Source organism: Neolamprologus brichardi, chromosome 6 (genome assembly GCF_056152115.1).
Source record: "Neolamprologus brichardi isolate AB-2024 chromosome 6, ASM5615211v1, whole genome shotgun sequence".
In the NCBI taxonomy this organism is placed as follows: domain Eukaryota; kingdom Metazoa; phylum Chordata; class Actinopteri; order Cichliformes; family Cichlidae; genus Neolamprologus; species Neolamprologus brichardi.
The window spans coordinates 4,506,407-4,521,949 of record NC_142109.1 but is presented as its reverse complement, the minus strand read 5'-3'; positions in this window follow the sequence as shown (position 1 = coordinate 4,521,949).

The following is a 15,543-nucleotide window of genomic DNA, read 5'->3' as shown; positions in this document are numbered from 1 at the left end:
CTGTAGTTAGCAACTGAGGTCGTTTAGCTAAATGCTTTGCTTTATTGAGTTACCATGCTCACAATCATTGATTACCACCAAGCTCAGTGGGTAGCTGAGATACTGGACTGTATGTTCAAGTCAATTGAATTCAATTTTATTTTATACAGCACCAAATCACAACAACATTTGCCTCAATACGCTTCATATTGTAAGGTAGACTCTACAATAACACATACAGAGAAAAACCCAACAATCATATAACCCCCTATGAGCAAGCAATTTGGGAACAGTGGGAAGGAAAAACTCCCTTTTAACAGGAAGAAACCTCCGGCATAACCAGGCTCAGGGAGGGGCGGGGCCATCTGCCACAACTGGTTGGTATGAGAGATGAAAGGATAAAAGACATGCTGCGAAAGAGATCCGATGTGTTATTTTATGTACTATTTTATGTACTTCAAAAACTTTAATGGATTATTGAAGTCTGAAGAATTAAGACCTTAGGAATATTGTTAGTCTGTGAAAGACTGGTGACCTTTTGCCCTTAGATAGTTGGGATAGACTGGATAATTAGTTAAGCAGATGGATGTATGAATGGATAGATGGATGAAACAGCAAAGACTTTTGCAAATGTTTAAGGCATTGTCACAAATGCAGTCAGCTCTGTGATTTTACTTTACATTTACTGTACATGTCAATGTGGTTTTCCTAGGCAGTCACCAAAGTCACTGGGATTTGTTATTTGGGAACCAAACCAGACTTTTACTGAGCCATGGTCCAATCACCACACTGAATGTGTTAGCCTTAAATTTCTTTTTAAAAAAGCCAAGCAAAAATCTGAATCCTCTTAAACTCAGCTTTACTCAGTTACCACGTGTAATATTTATAAATTGGAGCCAGAATGTACCGTCCCTCCATTTGACCTCTGTAGATAAGTTCTGTTGGAGAAATCACCTGAAATATCCACCGTGGTCAATGCAGTAGGGCATGATGACATTCAAAGTTGTTATTCCAAATAATTTGTTTGTCAGCAGTGCCAGATTGTAGCTCGAGCCACCTGTCACCTTTATTTCTTTGTGTAGTCCTTTGTGTCCTTTCTTTGACAAAGAGGAAGCAAATTCTCAAGATGTCCCGCGCAATCTCGTCACTATCTCATCATATGCTCGGCGAGCAGACAGAGGGCTTTGTGACTGTGACTGTTTTTCCATCAGGGAGGATTACCTCAGTGTATACACAGGTGCAGACCTGTGGAAAATGTAGTTCAGATGGACTTATTTTTTTTTAGTATATCAGACATTGAAATGGCAAGTGATTCAATATGCTGCAATATGCAGCCTCTGTGATTACTAAATAAATTAGCACCTCTCTGACATGGTCAGAGGATTCATTAAGGCAGTGTTTATTGCAGCATTTGTTACGTTATCACTACATGTTTACATTTAGTTAACGATGATGTATGCAAGTGTCTTAATTCTCATTCTCTGTAAAATCAAGGTGGGGAAAACACAGATAAACCAGCTTCAGCTGTAGCCCAGCACTCTCTAAGGAAGCTCACTCACCTTGACTTCACTTTGTAAAGTTTTCATGCAGTGTTAGCTCCTCATCCACCAGCTCATGCAAATTTATTGGTTTTCCTCTCGTCCGTCTCACATTTCCATGCAGGCTGATGTTAAAGTTAACAAGCCAAATCTTCTTGTTTTAGTATTCATAACCTCCTAGGTTTATACTGGTTGCCAAGGGAGGCGACTCATTACAGGCTAGAAATGATTTAGCGCACTGCCTTTGTTTCTGACTGCCAGAGACAAAGAAAAATAACAAAAATGTAATATTACAAAAAACACATGTTGAATAAGAATTCTTCAAACTTTATAAAGTTTAGCCTCATCAAAAAGTGGAACAATGGAAGCATAAGACCCCCGCTGAACGTTACAACAAAGACATTTTTGGACTCTTCCCAACCAAATTGATTCCCGTTCATTAATCATTGATCAGATGTTCCTTGTTTTGCTTTTATTAAGGTTGAAAACTTTCTTTTCAAAATGAGCCAAAGGCTACTGTCAAGACAGCGCTACACTACAAAATCCGCATCATCCAATGCAGTAAATATTTGCAGATAAATTTTATTTAACGATATTTATGTAACACTTTGTTTGTTTTTTTTTATGTTAGCTGATCATTTTATATAATCAAGGATACAAGGAATTGAGAACCTACCAGCAAGATCTTTTAATTCATGTATTTATCATCCATTGTTCACTGTCCCATTTATTATATTTGCCTATACTCTTGCAAAGAACTAAACATCAAGTTAGTATCTTCCTTATTATTTGCTAAGGTGCGATTCCTTGTCTCATTATCATTATTTCTGCTTGTGCTTCAGACTTTAAATCCAACAAAACACCTTACCATTTCTATTTTTTTTTTGTTTTGTTATCAATACTTTGCATGGACACCTGATAAAAGAAACGGGACATAGTTGTGATATTCACATCGTCATAAATTGCACTAACCTATAATATGGCACCAACCCAGTTCCAGGATTTGGAGTCTGGGCTTGTTTTCAGATGGGGAATACCTGAGCTGTGTGGCTATAAAACAGGGCATAGCTGAAAAGCAGAATGCCAGCTCAGCAAGACCTGACTAGATAAATAAAAGTTTAAAAGACACAAGCTATGTGTCAGATAGATGGATGGCAGGGTTAGGAGTTTGGGACACTGAGGCGGTTGAGAGCACAACTCATTGACTGCCCTGCAGATGGACAGCTGGAGAAATGAACTGGACTCACTACTGCCACTAGTGAGTAGAGCTCAGTGGTTCACATCACCACTGGGGTTACTACACACACAAAGATGCATACACACACAGGATGACAAAATGATATACCAAGGCAAATACACACTGGATTTGACTTGATTTGACACAAAACCTGGACTTATTATAATTGTTTTGATTGTTTTAAGCCTAGCTGGTTAATAACCACTAAAAATGACTGGGCATTCCTGCCTTCTGAGCAGCTGCCCCATGGCAAATGCTGTAGTTGCAATTGGAAGATCACAGCTTTGAACAACTGGCTCCCATTTCAAGGCACACCTCTATCAAAGGGTGCGTCCTACAAAGGCAGTGACTTTTTTAACGCGGTCCTGACACACTAAACCAACTGAAGGCAGCCTGAGCTGGCTGATCAAACCCTTCGCCTCATCTCATATCTGCCCTACAGCCAATGGTAACCTAAAAGGCGACATGAGCAGAATTTTACACAGGGACACCTCCTTATGGCTTCCAGTGATACAGTCCAAGTCCATAACTCCAGAGAGGCGATGGAATTTATATTTGTTGTACTACATTAGCTACTATAATTTTCTGTCTCATAACATTTTGTTTTAATTCATAATTTATACATCCCATTGTATGTATAAAAGCTACTGGTAAATTGGTCTTATACGGCCAGGGTTAAGGGCTAAAAACAAATAAGTCTGGTATGATATTTATTATAGTATGTGATCGTGGTCATACTAGGTCATAATGAACAAGTATTAAGCATAACTAAAGTTAATGATAATATTATTAGCTTTGCAATATATAAATACTGTTGAGTAAAGCCGGGGGGGGGGGGGGGGATTTAAAGTTGTAACGATTATCTTGAAGGGTCTATGAATGACTTTTCTTTCATTTTAATTTAATGGGAAACCACCCAATAGTTTTTAATCTGTATTACAACACATGCATAAGAAATTTAGCAACCTCAAATGACTTTGGATGAGATGTGATTCACTGAAGTCAACGCATACTTTGTGAAAAGAACAAAACCAGGAGATTTTACTCCCCCAAAAATAACATCATCCACATTTCCCAGTAAAGTTTATAGAAAAAACAAGCTATGAGCACATATTACATATTTTTTCATTAAATTAATATCATCTGTGCCTCTTCAGACGGTGATGATGCAAACACAACAGTACAAATGGGTTAATAAGTCACCATTAAATCCACCTTCCACTTAGCATTATTTGACCAGCTGATCCATATATCATCAGTATGAAGTTATCTCAAAATGCAACAGCCCAAGATGTCAATTTTTAAAAATAATAAATAAATGTAGATTCACACACATCCAACTTAAGAAAACAGTCTGGTTTGATGAACAGTCTGGTCTGCTGCTTTCACTCAGTCCTTTCATATATTTTACCACAAGTTATAATTGACCCTGATGCAGTGAATGCGGGTTAGGGTCAAGTTAGGGTTTGTCGTTCATGCAGGACTCCACGGTTCCTTTCCAAAGAGCCTATCACAGCAGCTGCAGCATCAGTTGCAACACTACAAAGTTGTGAGCTTAGCATTTCGTTTCAGAGCCCTTCATAGCGACAGTTTCTAATGGCTGCATAACTGCAGTTTAACAAGTTTAAATAAGAAGCTGTGGAACTCACCTTTGTAGATCATTCTGATTATTTTTTTATTTTGTCAGCGGCTTACTAAAAAGTTGGAATGAAACATGATTATGGCAAAAAATTCACAGCCATGAAAAGTTCACCTGATCCACTGACTCTAATTCAGAACAAATGAACACTACTAATGGCAAGAATCACAACAACATCAGACACGAAACAATGCATGCTCTTTTTAAATTCAGACCAATTTGTAATAAATTGCTGGTTCCAAACATTATTAAATGTCATGCATTATTCATTTAAATACCACCCAAAATTCTGAAAGCAAAAATCCTGCAAATGCCTATGCATTAAGTCAAGCTACAATTTTGTTTTATCATGTTTTTCAGTTTAAAAAACCTGATACTGCACCTCTTTGGTAAATCCTGATAGTACAGTTTTAATGCCAAAAGAGGGTTTGCACTGGAGCAGACTGTTAGTAAATATAGCTCAAAAGCAGATATATAAGAGATGTACTCCAAAATACATTACTTCTGTTGGACGTTAAAAAAAAGAAGAACAAGAAGAAAGGCACAAGTTTCTCAAAGAAAGACTCGGCGCTCTGACTTGGAATTCTCTGAAGGAGTAAAGTTGGAAAGATAGCCACACAAGACAACTGGCTGACACAGTGAACTACAGATCACACACATTGCAGTCCCCTGCTCACGTCCTGGAAATTCACCTCACACAAATACCAGCAAGAGATAATTCTCTTATTTTGCCTCGCTGCGGTCTGCCCGATTTGTGTTCGCTTCAAAGATCTACAGACAATCTCCTTGTCTGCTTCGGAGCAAAGTGAGAGTCACTGAAGTGTGTTTTTTTTTTAACTCTTAAACCCAGTAAGAGGTGCAGGCAGGGAGGTAAGGAGACAGTGAGTGAGGAGGTGGGTAGTCAATGACCTCCATGGAGATGACAAACATGTGGGCTCACACAAAGGCTCTTGAATAAGTGCAGAAAACTGACGTCAATTTATTTATATGGAAAAGAAATTTTGCGGTAAGTGATGTGTCGGACAGTGCTCTGTGGGGAGCTTGAATGTTCTTCCTGTTCCTGCGTGGATTCTCTCCTGGTACTCTGACTTCCTCCTGCAGTCCAAAGGCCATAGGTGTGAATGTGGGAATACGTGTCTCAGCCTGCCAAGGGTGTACCTCACCCCTCCACCTATGAAAGCTGGGGAAGGCTCAGTCCCATTGCTGTTGTTTTGGGTTAAAACAATACAATACAATAAAAAGAAATATCGGAATTGTGAAAAGGTCTAAAAGGTTTAAATTCAACATGTGTAAAGGTCTGCTCATTCAGGAGCTTTTTGTGAGTTTACAGACCCTTTTTCTGAAATTATTTACAATTCAGTCGAGGGGTTTCATTCATAAAGTTGACTCAATTTCCCTTGGGATTCTTGCCCTCAATGAAAAGCATTTTACCACAGTTATTATGCAGCTGGAAATGGAAAGGCAATTATAGATCTCTATGGTCAATAACTTCCTGCTGTTTGTTAGAAGCCCTATTTTAGCGGCAGGCTGAGCTAATGGTTCCAATAATAATGTTTCTTATAACAAAACCTCTGATTATTGTCATTGGAAAGGATGGTTCAGTCTACTGCCTTTGCATATAATTGTATATGCAAATGCAATACTTTTGACTGTGTTGGACTCTGTTTTGCTCAATTTTCAATCAATTGATTGTTTGGCATGCATATTGTTTGCTTTGCAGGATAGGCTAAAATATTTTTAAAAAAGCTTCTTTTTTTTACCTAGCCCTTGGGAACAGTGTACCTTTTTCTATGATAATGCTCTCGAACACTCATGAATACTTGCAAAATTGTTTTGTTGACATTTTAACAGAAGAAATGATACTTCCATTCTACTGTAGTCATGTTTCAGATAGTTATGTAAAATCCTTAAAAACCCATGAACATTACTCATCATGTTGTCCACAGTCTTTCAGAATCAGAATCAGAAATACTTTATTAATCCCGCAGGAAATTATGGGTTACAGCAGGCAGCATGCTCGCTGGCGCATGCACACTCACAAAGGAACCCTCCGACCAAACATACTTTACACAAACATCACACTGGGGAGATAGGTCAGAGAGGTAGGCTGATAAGAAAAACAACAAAAATACACTACGTGAGGTGAGAGGAGGAGAAAAAAAGCTCCACCCAGACTGAGCTCCTGATGGGAGAACAGTTTGAGGACAGAAAAAAAACACGTCAGCACAAAAGCACATGAATCTTAATACACCATAGAAGCACATGACAAGCAACAGGGGTGGGTAAGGGGTGAGAGTAAGCCGGTGAGGACAGCGCATCTGGTCCTAGAGCATGTGCTGGGCAGACCCGCCGTCTGACCTCGGCCTTGGAGATAAGCGTTTGAAAGCGTTTGGAATCCAAGATGGGGGTGCATAGGATGGGAACGAAGAGTTTAAACACTTTGCGCTGCACTTCCACCAAACATACACCCACCAAAAATACTAAGCATGTGTATAACACAGGTATACACACGTCTGACATTCAGTTCGTTATTTATTAGAGGAATCACACAGTCACAGATAAACTCATGGCTTTCAGTTTAAATGGAAATGTGCATATATATATATATATATATATATATATATATATATATATATATAGATAGATAGATAGATAGATAGATAGATATATCTCTCTCTACATTAAAGAGAGAAATGGAAATGTGCATATATATATAGCTTCCTTCCTCAGTGAATCCCAAACCGACTCCCCAAAACAAACAGAACATATATATATATATATATATATATATGGGATTCACTGAGGAAGGAAGCTGTGTTGCAGCATTTATAAGGATTGCTTCCTGCATGCTTTATCAATACCTTTAATCTCTCCATCAGCTCGAGCCTATTTATTCAGAGTGCTATTGGAGTCTACCAGAATGCATTATACGTAGATATCCTATAGCGCTGAAACAAGATCTGGATGATTGAGATATTGTTTGGCAGCACTTAGCACCATAACCAGATGAACCGAGGATCTGTCCTCTAACTGCTCAAACATGGAGACCTTTGACAGAAATTACAGCTAAACGTATATATTTCCTTCATTTTTAAAAATACAGGAACCAAAATTATAGCCTTATATCTTTTATCTTCATATTCAATGATTAATTTAATATGTAAAGGCAATTCATTTCATTACACAGGCTTTGACAGTTACAAAGTCATATGCAGTGACATAGCCACTGCATATGACTTCCAGTGATAAAAGCTTCATTGTGTATTACTGTAAAAGTTCGGTCCCAGTCACATCACAGAGATGATCAGATGAAATTATATATTACTAAAAACAATCCACAAAATTCAGGTCCCTTTATCAGAAGTTGTCTTTTTTGATTCTGTTTAGCAGGACAGCAACTAACACAGCTTTTATGTCATGAATGATGAAATGTTAGATGCACTGACTTAAATTTTCTACCCGTTCAACAGGAATTAGAAACAGAATGCACTGATTTTATAATCACTTTTAGTGAACCTTTATCCTTTTCTAATGAACAACCTTATTGGAGCAGAGAAGAGATGTGAATGGACAATAACACAGCCTTAAAGGAAACATGGAGAGAGCAGCAAGGCTTGGCCGGTGAAAATGCATTCAGCTAGTTGGCATCAGTCATATGAACGTCATGTGGAGACTGTAGAAAATAAACATGGTGTCTCCAGGGAGAACTGCTCGTGTGTGCGTGTGTTATCATTAAGCTATGATGTGTTTCTCCTCCTCCACTTCAAAGAGCCCAGATGACAGCTGGTGGCTTTTTTTGGCTCGTTTCCATTTCTTATGACAGACATTTCCTTCAGAGCTGAAATATTCAAGCTCACTTGAGAAATAGTTGTTTAAAAGTTTCATGTTTCAGTTTCATTTGCACTTTCTACAGCATGTTCTGTTTTGCCAGTTTAATTTTTTGTAAATTATTATCTACAGTTGTTGTGAGTAAAGTAAAGATGATTCTGTTATTCTAATTTGAATTACTTCACGTGAATCAATACTGGATTATTATAGAGGTGTTTTAGTCAGAAATACAAATAAAAACTAAGCGAACGGATTATGAGTTTGGGAGATTGTGTAAAAACAAATAAATAAAACTGCTAATGGGAATTTAGCATTAAGCACTTGCAAACAGCAGAATAAAGCTGCTGAAATTGGCGCTTTAGTGTGTCTGTAGTTATTTTTTAACATGACTTTGTAACTTAACAGCTATGTACCCCGTTGCAGACTCGTGAAAACAAGTTTTGTGAGCTGCAAATCTAAATGCCAAGCAGTAATTTTTCAAAAAGTACAACACAATAAAGGTCTGAAGGAAAATAAAGGCTATGAATACACACAAGATAACTGGGAAAATGAAAGAAAAAAAAACAGGGAAAACTAATCAGGAAAAAGAAGACCAGGGAAGTACGCCTAGCACAGGAGAACCTAACAAAATAAAACAGGAAGTAACTAAACATGGAAACATTTAACACAAAGATGCAAACCTAACAGAGCAGAGGACCGGAAAACTGAAACTCAGGGATTTAACTATGAACAATTATTATAATTAAAGTAAAGCGCTATACAAATACAGGCCATTTACCATTTACAATTACAATAGAAAACAAAACAAACACTAAAAGTGAGAATAAAGAAATGGAAAACATATCGCAAAATATAAGCTACTAAGCTAATATAAGTGGAAAACCAAAAAACAAACTAAGCATGAAATATAATGTAATGCAAAGAACTAAAATGCCAAACTCCGAAGCCAGGGGTTGAAGACCCAAGAACAGGATGCGCGTGATGAATACGATGCACTTAATACTGTAATTTTTCTCCAACCACTACAATCACATCGTATCATAAATTTAGCATTTTAAATTTACTTTAATATGCCCAGAAACCACAGTCACTAAATCCACTAACAGCAGCGAAGAAAGTCCCACTCCTGGAACAAGCTGAGGGTGAGAAATACACCTTGAGGTGACTGTTATTGTGATTTGGCGCTATATAAATAAAATTGAATTGAATTGAATTGAACTGGATAAAGAGAAACCACCATAATTTACTGTGCTGAGGTACCATAACAAATAAACACATTATCTAATGTGCAGACAGTTGTTGGGAGAAGAGAAAATTCTACTACATGCTCATACAGGGACTCCATGAATGACTTTGTCAGTCTACCAATAATTGTCAGTGCTGACATTCATGATCCCCAGAGAGGAACCCTAACAAAGTTGTCATCTAGTGCTCTACTGGGTATTCATTTAGAACCGGATGGAGTATTGTGTACTAGTCCTGTCCTACAGGGACAAAAGCAGCTATGTCTCTTCATTACTGAATTTAGGTGTTTCAGTCCCATTCCCACAGGTATATAAAATCAAACACCGAGCCATGCAGCCTGTCTTTATAAACATTTGTCAAAGAATAGGCTGTTGTAAACTACTCACTATAGTCAAGTGTAGTAGTGTAATAGTGTGAACGCCACTGGTGCCAGTCATAAAATGCCCTCCCTTCTAGATATTCCACAATCATCCATAAATGATAATATTGCAAAGTGGACAGTGTCAGACTAGATAGTTTAACTCAGTATCACAGCAAACCATGAAATAGACAGGCCAGTCCACCATGTCCACTTCACGCTCTGCATCTGCAAAAATCCAAAAATGTACATGCATGCAGAAGTTGCATTACTGCATGCAGAAGTTGCATTACCAGCCAGGGGAAATAATATATCAAATTCACAAGTGAATTCACAAGTGAGCAAAAAACATATGAAGTATGTTCCAGGGTCATTAATCGACATAAACTAGGCGGCTAATACGTATTTACGTGTAAATGTGTTAAAAATGTCTGTTTAAACATTTTTTCATGATTATTTTCAAATTGTTTTGAAATTAAATATCTCCCTCTGCTGTTACTGCAACTTCTGCATGTGTATCCATTTCCTGTTTTGGAGAGTCAGTGCATGAAATAGACATGGTGGACCGGAGTATCTATTACACATTTTGTTGTGATATTGGATTGTACAGCTACAGAGCTTGATCACCAAGACCTGAGGCCCATAGTACGTAAGAGTACCCAAAGCTCAATGAATAAGACTCAGTAAATGTAGCGCTCCATCTGTCCACTGGTACTAACATCATCACAATAACTGTATGCTGGGAGCTTTATGGCCTGGGTTTCCAGTGCCAAGTAGCTCATTTAGGTGTAAGATGGCTGTATAGCAACCCTGGAGTTCATTTATTGCTTATATGCTAATTGCTGAGGGAAATGATTGTCTATGAGACATGCTAGCTGAATTCTTTAAATGTTAGGCTACGCTGCTTTCTTGCTCCCTTTCTTGCCTCCTTTGTCTCAGAATATACTGTATCAACCTTTACAAAAAGTAATTATGCTATTCATCAGATTAAAGCAAGGCACTGTTGGACTGTTAAAGAAAACAAGCAATCTGCATAGGTTTAAATTCTTACAAGGCATATGTCAAAAACATCCTAATAATCATAAATGATTTGAGCTCCTCATAATAACTTACATTTGCATGCAAACTATAAATGTTCCAAAGCTGGAGTAAAGTATGTTATGATTTTGAAAGCATGTGACAGTCTGAACTTGGGTTTAGAAAAGAACTCAATAAAGATTATGAACTGCATTCAAATCAGTGCAGCAAATTTCAATTTGTATTAGTAATGCTCTCGTTTTGTCTGTAGCTTCATATCCAGGATTATCCATAATATTAGTTAATGATGATGAAAATATTCTCCTAATAAAGTCAGGGTTAAATTCAATCATCTCTTTGGCAGGAGGAGAAAATGTGAGTGAACAGCAAGGTGAAAACCCATCCTCGGCGTGACAGTCATTTTTTTCACTTTTTACCTATTACTATTTTTCCAGTCTCAGTAATGAACAAAAAATAAAACAAATAAGATGGAACAAAATGTGCTTTTGGTAATCTGCATTTGAATATTGTGGTTTCACTTACCAAGACCCATGTTAACGTCACAACTAGGAGTCGATTTTAGGTGCAGTTTGAACTTAAAGCACGTCGTTCTCTTTTACTAAGTCCTTTTGAATTCTCTTTAACATCTTTTCTCTACCTAGTATACAGTGAGGAAAATAATTATTTGATTCCTTCCTGAATTTGTAAGTTGGCTCACTTACAAAGAAATCAACAGTCTCTAATAGGGATGGGTACCGGTATCCGGTGCCATCTGACATAAACGGTAGTAACCAGACCGAAAAGCAGCGCACATTTCGGTGCTTTATTTCGGTGCTTTTTTTCCCTGAGATGTCGTACACTTTGGATTCTAGCCAATCATTTTACGTTTCCGAGGATAGTAGGCGGGCCCAGGTATGTACGTTCTTTTAGAGCAGAGCTACAGATTAAAAATGCCCAAGGCGAAGCGGTCAAAAGTCTGGCTGTACTTCACAGCAAAAGATGCAAACTCAGCAGCCTGCAACAAGTGCTTTAAGGTGATGCTGTGCAAAGGAGGTAACACCTCGAATCTGATGAAACACCTGGCGACGCATAGCGTTTTTTAAAAGCCAAGAAATGCGCTGTATTTGATAGCTTGCTGCGAGACCTCACACCGAGCATATCTACTGCGGGTGTGGTGCCTGTTTTCGGACCAAGAGTTAGCAACATCCCCCAAAAACCCAAAGAGTAGAGTCCTGGCCCCTAGCCCTGCCAGTGTAGCAGAAATGATGAGGATGATGATGGCGGCAGCAGCCGTTCTTCTCTGCGTGAGTAGCTTAATGTTGTTCGTGTGTAATTTACGCTGAGTAGGCTAACCACGTTATTACATTAATGCATGTAAGGTGAACTAGCAAACACCGTTGTAGTTACATGCGGCTGTCTTCTTGTTTGATGGCAGATACTCCCTTCACCCTGGCCAAAAAGGCTAAAATGACCAAAGAAAAAGTGGAAAACAGCTAAACATGAGAGGTTTTTGGACAAAATTGGTGTTTTTTTCCATTGTTTAAGCACTGCTTCCAGCCAAGAATGATACCATAAATCCCCTATAGCTGCAGAAGAGGCTAACATTGTTATCTTTTTTTAAAAAAACAGCTGAACATGAGAGGTTTTTGGACAAAGTTTGTGTTCTCCATTCTTTAAGCACCGATTCGAGCACCGTTTAAGCACCGGCACCGTTTCAAAAGTACCGGTACCAGTATTTAATCCCTGTTAAGCCAGCCAGAAATCTGGCAGACACGGGATGACTTCACTACTATGAGGGGCCGATGGATGGAGCCATGTACTATAAAATCTTGGATGAGAACCTCCTTTTCATCGTAAAGAAGGATGGATCTTCCAGCATGACAATGACCCAAAACATACCACCCTAATAACAAATGAGTGGCTAAAGAAGAACCACATGTCTGGCCAGGCAGTGTCCAGACATCAGTCCTATGGAAAATCTGTGGAGGGAGCTAAAGGTTTGAGATGCCAAACAGCAACCAAAAAACCTAAAGGATTTAGAGAGTAAAGAGGAACGGGCTAAAATCCCTCCTGAGGTACGTGCAAACCTGGTAACCAACTACAAGAAACATCCCACTGCTGTGCTTGCCAAAAAGAGTTTCTCCACCAAACACTAAGGCTACGTTCACACGTACCCGGGTATTTTTGAAAACGCAGATTTTTCTATGCGTTTGCACCTTTCGTCCACACGGAAACGGCTTTTTGGTCACTGAAAACTGAGGTTTTTAAAAACTCCGACCAGGGTGGATATTTTTGAAAACTCAGTTTTTGCATTTACGTGTGGACGAGAAAAACGCAGAAAACACAGCGTCAAAGGTGTGCACATTTTTTGACGCCACACTGTGCTCCACGTTATTGTTTCGGTGAAATGAATTTCTACAATACTATTACTGTTAATTGTACTCTCTGCAGTGTTTAAATGCTTACATATACACACAGTTACTGTCCCTCCACACATAAGACTGGGTTCTGCTTCTATGCCCCAGCTTTGTTTACTTTTTCCCACCCAGGCTTCTAGACTTCTGATTGGCCAACATTTCTACACGGTTAGGAATATATCACCACCTGTTGCTTTGGCATGTTCCTAGCAGCGTTTTCCTTCATTTCTGCCTTTACGTGTGGACGGGATTATTTTTTAAAACAAAAACGGAAAATCTCCGTTTTCAAAAATACCCGTGTACATGTGGACGTAGCCTAAGTCATGTTTTGCTCGTGGATCAAATACTTATTTCACTCAATAACATGCAAATCAATGTATAACTTTAATATAATGTGTTCTTTCTGGATTTATGGTTGGCATTCGGTTTCTCTCATATAAACAAGAAAACTAGCAGTAAAATTAGACACTGTTCATTTCTTTGTAAGGGAGCAAACTTAAAAATTCAGCAGGATCAAACAATTATTTCCCCCACTTTAATCCAAATCATACCTGTTATTTAAGCGAATCCTTGAGAGGCATTTGCCTGTAAATGATGTTGTTTTATATACTTTTACATACAAGTGTTGCTGTAATTTTGACCTCTTTAGTTTTCTTAGAGCTAATATTTAGACATTTTTATAATCACTGCACCAGGTTTTGTGTTGAGCTTACATACATATATGTATAAGATATGTTTGTGTATTTGAACATTGTTATTGAATGTAATCATCTTTCTGTACATCTTATTTATAGCAGCTTCAAACCTAAACCTTTCAGTTTCACACAAGGTATTTTGTGGTACTATTACCTTTTTCAAAAAGTGGTTAAAAGATCATTTTTTCTACTCTGATATAATAGGAGAGGTTTACATGTTAAACTGATATTTGCTTATTTATAAAGACAAATGCTGGCAAGCAGGTCACCCTGTTTATCTTTGACTGAAGGCTAAAAACAGCCCTGGCGATTGATGAAAATTGGCTTTTGTGGTTTCCACTTGGCTGCCACTCTCCCTGGAGCTGTCATTTCACTCATGACAAATCCAGGTGATGCCATTTTTTGAAAAGCATAATTATTTTTGAACAAACAGACCATCCCCTATTGAGATGTGTTAATCAGGTATAACCCGTTTTGTAATTTTTTAAAAGTAGTGTCTCATTTGATTCAACAGTCAAAATCACAGCAAACAGTAAGAGGGGCAAATAAACACAGAGCACGCAGGCAGTGCCAGAACAAGCTGGTCTGGTGTCCTGGTAGAGGAAGCTATGGCAGCCATGCAATGAAATGCACCATGTTTGTGTTTAAAACTAAATAAAATCTATGGAGAAGAATAAAATTCCTTTAATGGGAAAAATAAATTGATTCTGTTTCAGAATTTTTTTTCCATATTTGCTCATCTAAGGTTGCAGAATTGACCTTTAATTAAATAACCATTAAAAATACATCTTACCAAATTAAAAAAACAACTTTTTGATGGTAACAGGTTAAGTCTAAAACTTGAAAGATTTTGCTATTCCATTCAAGATGATATATTGTAATCAAACACTAAAAATGATAATGATATTACAGGAAAGATTAATCATGATTGATATAACCATGAAAAAGAGGCATAAATGTTTCTTACAGAAAGCTTTGAACTTCTATCAGATGGATCAGTGAATACAGCTCTTTAAAATGGTGTGGAGTTAATCCTCTGGGGACCATGACTCTACATTCTCAGAGTCTACCAATCTGTCAGTTAACTAGCATGGCTTAAAAAAGGAACACAGCTGTTTTTTACTGGCAAAGTAGACATCAATCCACCCCTAATTTCATCCATTCATTCATTCAACCAGGCTCCACCATCAGCTTGCAGGTTCAGCCAGCAGGCCACAAATAGGCTCCACCATCAGGCAGCAGGCCACACAGCCAGGCTCTACCATCAGCCCACAGCCAGGCTCCACCATCTCCTAGCAGGCCACAACCAGGAGCAAGAGAAACCATACTTCTTACTCCTCTCAAAGGGAACAAGGTGGGATTTTACATCTTTTAGAAGCTTCTCAAACGTGATCATCAGCAAAGATCTCATTTCACCTGATTTAACTGATTTATTTATTCCATATCACTGGTTTATTTCCCAATTCTCTCACCCCCCAAAGAGATTGGGCACTAAGAGAAATCAGTCTGTAATCCTACAAAAAAAAATCTGTGAAAAGAAAATGTTTTATTGTTCTTCTGCTTCTTTTATCTGGAAATGTGCAACCTAAT